The sequence below is a fragment of the Centruroides sculpturatus genome, unplaced genomic scaffold, assembly GCF_000671375.1.
Source record: "Centruroides sculpturatus isolate CEXI.00-Female unplaced genomic scaffold, Cexi_2.0 scaffold1213, whole genome shotgun sequence".
In the NCBI taxonomy this organism is placed as follows: Eukaryota; Metazoa; Arthropoda; class Arachnida; order Scorpiones; family Buthidae; genus Centruroides; species Centruroides sculpturatus.
The window spans coordinates 177,764-188,787 of NW_019385456.1; positions in this window are offsets into that span (position 1 = coordinate 177,764).

Genomic DNA, 11,024 nt, shown 5'->3' on the forward strand with positions numbered 1-11,024 from the left:
CAAAATAAGGTGGAAAATCTTGTCATCTCCTTGTTTCTATACTCATTCTGTTTTTTCATTATTACATACGAAGTTAACAAAATAATAATAAAAGAAAAAGGAATACAAATCCAAATCTGAAATAGAAAATTTTTATGAATATTTTGTTTAATACTTTATTTCATAAAGTTTTGAAATTATAAAAAGCCGAATTCTAGGCATATTTGCTCTAGTTATAAAAAGAAATTTTTGAAAAATTCATATTTGTAATGTAATGTAATGTAATGTAATTTCTATTGTAATGTAATTACACATTACATTAAAAATACGTTTCGTTTTCATATATTTTACATGGATTTGTAATAGCCCAGCAGTAGCCAAATAGATGACACCACTGAACTCTTGTATTTGGATCCGACTTTGTGTATCGCCAACGTTCTGGTCGCGTAGTTTTTCTACTTTTATTATAATATCTATCACGTTAATAAAAAAGATTTTTATATTTATGTGTTCAATAAACTATAAATATTCTCTCTGGAAGTATATTTATATTCACACATGGTTCACGTGTTTCACTGATTTATACTACTAATCAATGAATGTGATACATTATCAAATATTTAATTTTTTTTATCGTGTAAATTTTGATTGCATAGTGAATAATATGTTTTTTATTATATATAAAAAATAACAGTTTTTGAAACATTACCATTACATCGAAAGGTTTTCCCAAGATAAGGGCTTTATCTAAAGGTCTTGCAGCACGTATTGCAAATGTAGTTGGATTATGTCTTATCGAAGAAGAATAAGACAAGTAAGTTTTTCTGATATTACCAGCATAGACGGCGATATCTCCCTAGTGAATAAAATTAAATTATTCAATATATTTATATTTTTTAAAACTGTACAATTGCTGCATACAGTTTTATTACCAGTACTTCGTGTTCTGTGAATGTAAACCTGAAACAAATGAATTAAAATAAATTTAATAAATCTAATAGCATTTACTTATACTGTAGAAAAACATACCTAGTATGAAGAAAATCTTGTAATAAGTCAAAATATCTCCAAATAAATGTATCATTCTCTTTTTTGTCAATGAGATGTTTCTATAAGACAAGTTATTATTGTTATTTAATTTTAAATATATTATTGTTTGTAAGTTTATAGTTTAAATTATACTTTAAATGTTTAATAGTTCTTTCTTCACGTTATAGAAAAATATGCTTTTCACGGATTACACAAGTAAAAAATTTATCCAAAGCTGATTATGACTGGCTGAATGAGAAATGTTTTCAATAGAAAGCAACTCGAATATTTAAAACTTTTGGAACTAAACTGTCAACATTAGGCACTTCGTTATATTGTAGGTATAAAATTGCATTGCATTTATAATGTTAATTTTTGTTCATGTGTATTAATACATTGTTTAACTTAATTAATAATCTTTGTCATTGTCTGAGGGTCAGCGATCTGCTACTAATAGTATTGTATCAAACATGAATGAAATAAGAATTATTAATATTAAAACTATTATTATAATATATATATCTTCTTGATTTTTAAACAAACAACACCTGTAATTTAACCACAGGAAATATCAATGTGTGTTACTTGGAACACTTTACAAGAATTTAGGCCTAATATTTCACTAATTTATTTATTTTTGTAATCTGATTAAATTATATTTAAATAAAAAAGAACATATTATTTTCAATCCACAATTATTTTCTTTCAGTAGAAAAAAGAACAAAAATGCAAAGTTGAAAACTTTACCGAAATTTCTTAAGATTTTCGGTAACAACATTTAAATCTGAGTGCGGTTTCAGATAATATAATAATTTATTTTAAAAATCTTATATATAATTAATTACTTTATGATGGCAAAATACTAGTTTTCAGGGTAGGAATGAGATAGGAATAAAAAATTTTTAAATAGAATAACCAGTAAAATCGTCATTCACACCGACCCTACTTAACACACGAATCCACCTCTATCTTCCCACACCTTCGCTTATATCTAACAAAATTTAATATCATTATTTTCACTTATATTTCCGTGAAAAATTTCAGAAATTCTCAGCAGAGAATTACAGAAGTGATTAATCTTCAAATAGTGTGAACAAAGTCGTGCGATCCACACACACTAATATTTTCATAACTACAGGAAAAACTCGAATTTTTCGCATTTATAGTTTACTGAGTACGAATAAACTAACTTTTAACAGATCATTTTATGGAAAATCGTAGAGCCAGGATAGTACAATTAGAATTTTATTTTCTGATAAAATGACAATAATTGTACAAAGCATGCTGTTTGTGTGAAGTTGTAATCTCCTCGTATCCTTACCAGTTTCTATTATCGTTTTGATATCTTTAGAATTGAAATGATTATCTTTACGTTTATATTTTGATACACTGTATTGCTTAGGTTATATACGAATTTGTTTAATTATACTGTATTATGTCTTGTTTATAACTTTTCTTGTCTGGATTCTTTGACAGACTGCTAAAAAACATGGCCGAAATGCATTTCTAAAAAACCAAAAAACAAACAACGTACGTTTTTTACAGTAAGTGATATGATTCCTGTGTGAGTTTATTACGCTAGAGTACCACAATTTTTGTGTTTAAACACTTTATATTAAAGTATATATAGCATCTTAAAAGTTAACAAGATTGAAAACAAAGAACAGCTAGTTTATAGGAGTTTATCAGAAATCCGAATCACACCATAAATTATTCATGTGTCGAAGTAAATGGGTTTGTAATCTTTGTATTTTGCATTTTAATAACACACAAACAAATAAGAATATTCATATGTTGAAGTATTTATTTGCAGATAAGCAAGAGTTCTGGGGAATTTAAAAATTACTGTTTCGGGAAGTAAACGAAAAGGAAAAGGAAAACTTGTAGAAAATAGAAAGTTAGTTTCAACAGAAAACTATCTGTAATTTTGTGTAAAGTCATTATTACCATTGTACACACAATGCGAAAACCGACCTATATATGAAGCGAAAACAATTAGAATTTCTGATTTTCAGCGAAAGCAATTCCTGATCTGACAGTACAAATACAAACAATTCAACTGAAGAAAATGAAACTATTTATATAATTTCTAATTGCTCTGAGTCTTATTTATTTTAATTGATGTATGACAATAAGCAACGTGTTACTAAAAAACCAAGTTTTGTCATGAGATGAAATTTCTGCTGTTAACAATGCCGTTACTTTCGTCAAGTTTACCCGTGTTCATCATCGTGAAAAAAAAAAAAATTTAATTTTCTCATTTCTCTGTTACTGCAGCGTGAAGACACCGTAAATAATTTCACAATTATTGCACAGTATTACACTTAAACGCATTTTTGTCTTATATTTGCTGTTTTTTGACTCGAAGCAATCGTAGAGCATCCGAGTGAACAAAGAAACGATTTCATCAGAAAACAACACTTAATTGAAGTCTTCAGATAGCTAATTAGTGTGTGCTTTCATAACTTTTCTTTTTCTTTTTTTCTTTAAAAGCAAATTTCATCGTTTAAATTGTAAAAAATAAGATTAATTATACGTTATTTATTTATAGATTTATTTATACTTACGTTATGTATACCAACTTTTATTATATCTGGTATTAACGATTTCTTTTCAATTATTTTTGTGGTATTGTACATTTTACAAAAAGTCATATTATGATCTTCGCACTGAAACATTTAATAATAATAATATGTTTCAGAAAATAAATAAAGAAATAAATAAGTTAATAATATATAATTACAATAATAATAACAACAAGTGAGTTTTATAATATTGAACTTAATTAATTAATGTCATTTACAAATATGAGTTGAACTTGTTATAAACCAAGTTATTTTCCATTAAAGCAATAACCTACCAAAGTGGTAAATCAATAATTAAATCTGATCGATCAAAAAATTTCAATAAATTTTTAGATTATGGTGTGCTTTTGCTACGTCAATCGATTTCAACAATAAGATTTGCCTTCATTTTGGGTTTGGCTATTCCTATGACGACCATAAATCGACTGTATTTTAATGCCTAGAGAATCAAATAATTTTACATTTACAGTGGTGACCGTAGTTAAAATTTCCTTGTACAGTACATTGTACATACCTACAAAAAAGAAAAAGAAATTATAAATGAAAAAACTAGAAGTGGTGCTGTGTGTACGACCTCCACTATTGCGAATAGAAATGGTTACCTCAAATGCATCTTCTTATGAATATATTCGATGGACAGGATTTACAATTTTTACAGTATGTAACAGAGGTATATTATCAAACATTATAATGAATAATGATACGAGACAATAAAAAGTCGTACTTAAAAACAAAGTTTTTTAAGTTGAAAAATAATGTAGATAATACTTATATATATATTTTATTAACACTTGTAGCAATCTTTTATTAAATGATGGCGTACAAAGTGAAGATGTGTTCTGTCCAGGTGTCCTATCCAAGAAGTCCAAATTTTCAGTCTTCCAATGTAATATATGTATAACTGACCCCATGCTAATTCCTGCTTTTTGTTATAAAATTTCTCTTTTGTGAAGAAATAATTATTTATATAAACGAATTCAATTAGGTCTGCTTCTTCTTCCTGAACTTCAGTTTTCCTTTACTAAAAGAAGAGAAAATAGACGTAATTGAATTTGATTACAGGAGTAATTAATTCATCACAGAAGATAAATTTTATACACAAAAAGCAGGAATTAGAGTGGGATCAGTTATAGGTCCGAAATTGGCAGAGATTGTCATGATATACATAGACCAAGAAATCAATAATATCGATCAATAATTATTTTATACGACCAAACACTAGTAACAATAGAGGAAATAGAGCACAGGATAAATAAACTAAATAATGAAATTAAACTTAAGATAGAGAAACACCAACACAGAAATAAACTACTTTGATACAGTGATAAAACGAAGAAAAGTAAAACTAGAATTTAAACCATATAAAAAAAAACAAGCGAAATCCAGTAATACTAATTTAGAAAAAAAATGTTTTTAGTTTACACGTTTTCGTACTGACACAAAAATACAATTAAATTTGCAAATGATAGAAAAAACATAGAAGTAATTTATTAAAATTGCAGAGTAATCAGTTTAAAAATCTGAAACTGGAATAACACTTTAAGACTCCTATAGTTAGCCAAATTGTGAAATTCATTGCTGCTAGCTAGAAGTGAGGTCATATAGTTGATCAAGTAGTAGATAACAAGTAAATTACTATGTTTCTGTCTTACTGTCATTATAAAAAATGTCATATCAGTCAATATAAACTGTTTAAATAAATTTATGTGGAAAGACTAAGCATCTCTCCAAAACATTGTACATTTAGACTTTCTTCAATTACGAAACTTTTTGTCATATTTCAGACTGTTGTGAATGACCATAAGTGTGAACAACAGTTTATAAAAGACTAAAGGTATGGAAAGATGGAATAATTTTACTGAGGGCGAGATGTTAAAACCATTAAACAAAGTTAGTTGGTGATGGTTTATGCCTTGACAATAGATTGATTGTATTGCATTTTCGCAATTTTTAATGAGACAACTACTTATTAAAAAAGCATTTCCTTGTGAAAAGTCTTGCCCATCTTGCCCATCTGTTGCATTGAGTAAATCAAATTAATTTTACAATCCGATAACGATAAAACATAAGCATATTGCTCTGAGGAACCCAAAACCGAATGTAAACAAGCCACAACAAGAAGTGTTTACAAGAATCAACTTCTAGATTTTCATTTATTATATTATATTCCTAATGCTATATAAAATTAAAGGCAAAATTGAAGTACTTTTTCATTAATATATTTAATAAAACAATAGACTATTTTACTTCCATGAGTTGTGACAGCTGAAGATTTAAGCAGACTGCTTGAGTAAGTAACTCTACAGTAGACGTGTTATGAAAAACTGTCCTCCTTTAGGAGTGTAATCGTGACGAAAACTCTGAAACATCCACGTGGCCAGCCAGTGTGGATTGCTGGCTTTGTAAATGGCAACAGATCGGAAAAATGTAATAAATTAACAACGCTATTTTGAAAATATTAAAAAGTTTATTAAAAAGCAATATTATATACTATGAATTATTAAAAATTATGCGATAAAAATTTAAATTTGAAATGTTTAATCAGTTTAAATAGATAAATAATATTAATAACTTACAATTTTAACGTAAGGTTTTTCTATTTGTATTAAAGTTGACTTTTCAATCCTTTCAGTAAATGCATAACGCCGATCGTCAGAATTATAGAAGAAAGTCACTTCAGGTCGTAGAACGGTGTACTCTTCTACCATGTGCAAAATGTATTCTTTCTGAATGAATTTGCTTGGAATTAATTCTGAAATTTACACATATTTTACTTATTTGTACAATTACTCCAATCAAAAAATTTTTATACATAAATTATGTTTTTTTTTATAAAACTGGATTTGAATACTTTTCTCTATTAAAAGACTTTTCGTAAAATTTTTCTCTTATAATTCCGGGTATTGCCGTATATAAGCTACTCATAGATAAAAGACAATTGGAACTATCATAAAATATAAACTGTTTATATACATCATATTGCACAAAAGTTGCAAGAACCTAACCCAATTTACTAAATACCGTTTATTACTGTATTTAGTAAATTTATTGCAGATAAATTTGAAAATTTTATCTTTATGGTTAATTCAAACAAAAAGTCAGCTTTATTTTTTATTAATTAATTAATTAAAATTATCANATTATACATGTACTTGAACATTTGCCAGTTTGCCAAATATACAACGTTCTGGTTTGAATCCCTGGCATACATCAAGAAAGAATGGATTATTCATTTGAATTATTGATATAAATATTTCATAATTTATACACCAATTATAAATACAACTTGTATTTTAATTAATAAATATCAGATATTGATCGCAGACAGTTGTGATAAGTTATTTCTGGTTTCTCTCCCATTTGTTAGACCCCCCTTTCGAAAGTGTTATAGAAGTTTTACGTCTGGTTTTGCAATACCACGAAGTTCGCTATAGCAATTGTTAAATTTATGATTATCTTCAATTCTTGCACTCTATAAACAATTAATGCAACGAAACATTTGTTCTGTCAACTAGTGAGAAAAATAAAATTAATTCTATGTATGACCAGATACATTAAACTAAAGCACTAACATTATCGAGAAGTACGCCTATACTAATTGGTTTAGCTGAAATAATGTCGATCTCTGTTGGATTCTTCTCATAAAGAAACCGTAACTAGTAATGTTCGGTGGCATTATCCACTATAAAATTGTAATTGATAGAAACAGATTTTAATACTTACGTTTTAGAAATTTCTTTATAATAATTCACTTTGAGTAAATTTATTTGGATGAAGTGGAATTTCGTAAAAAGTATCTCATCTGAGATGAAGACGTCTTGTTTTTGCTGTTTGGTCATGCTCAATTCAATTTGCTGTCTTGATGCTAGAACGGCGTGAGTTCCATTAAGTACATTTTTAATTGGTTCTCTAGACCATTCTAAATGTTCATCAACTTCAATCTTTTGACCATTTTCATAAAAGACTTTGATGACATCATTTTCAATTCTTTTCTTATATTCGAGCGACTACAAATATATAAATAAATGAAATTCCTGTAAGTTAACATACACACTCATCTTTAATATTATTACTGAGGATCTTACTTGCAGTTTCAATCTCACAATGCTTCAGAATTTATGTATAAACATACTTAACTATAATTATTTAAGTTGTGAGTTAACTCACGCTTTCAAAGCAACAATGTATTTGTAGGCGTAGATTCAGTAATTTTTGTATTTATCAGAGTATCTGATAAACACAAAATAATAATAATAATAATACAATAAAAATATTTTTAATAATTTTAAATTTTAATTTTATAATTTAATATAATTTTAAAATTATTTTTAATAAAACAATACCTACGTCGACATCAACTAAAAGAAAGAATATAAATTCCTCACTCCACTGGAAGAAAGTGATATTGTATCGTCTTTCCTTCACTGATTTAGCCAATTCCTGAAATGTCCGAGGAATGGTTTCGGTTCCAGGATTAACCATGAACGATGGCAAAGTGCCGACGTATCCTGATGTCAGCACAAATGCAATCAGGATCCAACAGCCAATTAGGGTACGAAATGTTATGAGAAAATACCGATCTACATCTGTATCTGGAAAATAAAAATAACAATAAATAGAGATAATAATTAAGTACTTACGAAAAAAATTAATACGTTTCAGTTTCAGAAATTATAGAATTTTCATTATATTTTTCTGTGTCATATGTATGCGGTCGAAGCAATTGCAACAGCATACACGGCGCCTACAAAAATGCATGAACCGAAATGTTAATTATGTAAAAACTAGATATATGTAAAATGATGTAAACATTACTGAAAATAAACGTTTCTCCTGTATATTTTTAAAAAATAAACTATAATTTTTGGATAACCCTCGTTACCCTAGATATCATCACCTTTTATTAAACGTCTTCACGTCATAATTCATTTTTATAAAAAATTTATTTTACTACTTTACTTGTACACCATATTTTCGTGAAATATTCGGTATATTAAAGTTGACATCATTTATATAATAATAATACTCACCTTGTCGAAGAAAGTTCCTTAATATAATCCAAAATAAGGTGGAAAATCTTGTCATCTCCTTGTTTCTATACTCATTCTGTTTTTTCATTATTACATACGAAGTTAACAAAATAATAATAAAAGAAAAAGGAATACAAATCCAAATCTGAAATAGAAAATTTTTATGAATATTTTGTTTAATACTTTATTTCATAAAGTTTTGAAATTATAAAAAGCCGAATTCTAGGCATATTTGCTCTAGTTATAAAAAGAAATTTTTGAAAAATTCATATTTGTAATGTAATGTAATGTAATGTAATTTCTATTGTAATGTAATTACACATTACATTAAAAATACGTTTCGTTTTCATATATTTTACATGGATTTGTAATAGCCCAGCAGTAGCCAAATAGATGACACCACTGAACTCTTGTATTTGGATCCGACTTTGTGTATCGCCAACGTTCTGGTCGCGTAGTTTTTCTACTTTTATTATAATATCTATCACGTTAATAAAAAAGATTTTTATATTTATGTGTTCAATAAACTATAAATATTCTCTCTGGAAGTATATTTATATTCACACATGGTTCACGTGTTTCACTGATTTATACTACTAATCAATGAATGTGATACATTATCAAATATTTAATTTTTTTTATCGTGTAAATTTTGATTGCATAGTGAATAATATGTTTTTTATTATATATAAAAAATAACAGTTTTTGAAACATTACCATTACATCGAAAGGTTTTCCCAAGATAAGGGCTTTATCTAAAGGTCTTGCAGCACGTATTGCAAATGTAGTTGGAATGTGAGTTACGGACGAAGAATAAGACACGTAAGATTTCCTGGTATTACGAGCAGAGATGGACATATCTGCCTAGTAAATTAAATTACATTATAGTAATATTTATTAAATCCGTACAATTGGTAGATATATATTTATTACCTCACTTGTAAATAATGGAGTTATAAACCTAAAATGACACAAATAAAATGAATTTAACACATCTAATAAGACTTATTAATACTGTATAAAAAACATACCTAGTATGAAGAACATCTACTAGTAGGTTGATATATCTTTCAATAAATTTATTATTTTTCCATTTATTTTCGGAATATTCCTAAAAAAGCAGTCATTATAGTTATATAATCTTATAATATAATCGAGACAGGTTGATATTAATAATAATGATAATAGGCATAGAGCCCAAACGGTTCCAGGAGTTAAAAGTTTAAATTTCGTACACAGTTAGGGTACGTCACGAGAATGTGCACCAAGAAAAAATTTTTCGAAATTCTCCCACGGGGGAGAGGGAGAAGATTAAGTCTTATCCTAAAAAACAACAATTGAAATTTTTAAGGTTTCTTGGAAGTAAACTGTGGACAGAAGGAGCTTCGTTATGTTCTGTTATGACTACTTTGCATTGTAATAATAACTTTTCTTTGTGTGTACTAATAAATTGTTTAATAATATTAGTCACTGTCTAAAATAAGTAAGCTACCAAGCGTATTGTTTCAAACATTCATAAAATAAGAACTATTAATATTAAAGCAATTATTATGATATACATATTTATTTAACCCAAATAATTATCTATACGTGTATATTTTCAAACATATTGCTTGGTTTATATACGAATTCATCTAATTATACTGTATTATTGCTTATTGTTACATTTCATGTTACATTCTATGTCAGATTGATGAAGGGCATGGTTCGAAATGCATTTCTGACAAACCAAATAACAAAAAAGTACACCTTATACAGTGAATGACATGATTTCTTTATGAATTTATTACGCTAGAGTGTAAGAATTTTTGTGTATATACTCATTATATATATAAAGTATATATCGGATCTGAATAAGTGTTGATAAGTCTACAAGATTTAAAACAAAGATCAGCTTATAGAAGTTCATCAGAAATGCAAATAATATAAAATCATACCAGAAATTATTCATTTGTAGACGTAAATAGGTTTGTCACTTTGTGTTTTTCATTTGACTAACACACAAACAAATAAGAATACAGTCGACCCCCCTATAACGTACGTTCTAATAACGACAATTCCTATAACGTAACGAAAAAATTGTACAAACTCTCGTAAAACATACCTCCCATAACGTCGTTTCGCGACAAGATTGATAGAGTCTGGACCAATAGTGGATGAGCAGCCGAACTACTTTCCTCCGACCCTGCGCCACGCTACGGAGCGGCTAAATTGAGTTTGCTATCGTCTGTTTAGTATTATATATAAATTATATATAAATTAGGTACTGTACATATAATTATATATTAATTATATATAAATTAGCTACTGTATATATAATTATATATTAACTTAATTTATTGTAAGTTTATTATAATTATATATATGCTTTCTGCCACCTGGCAACACGCTACGGAGATTT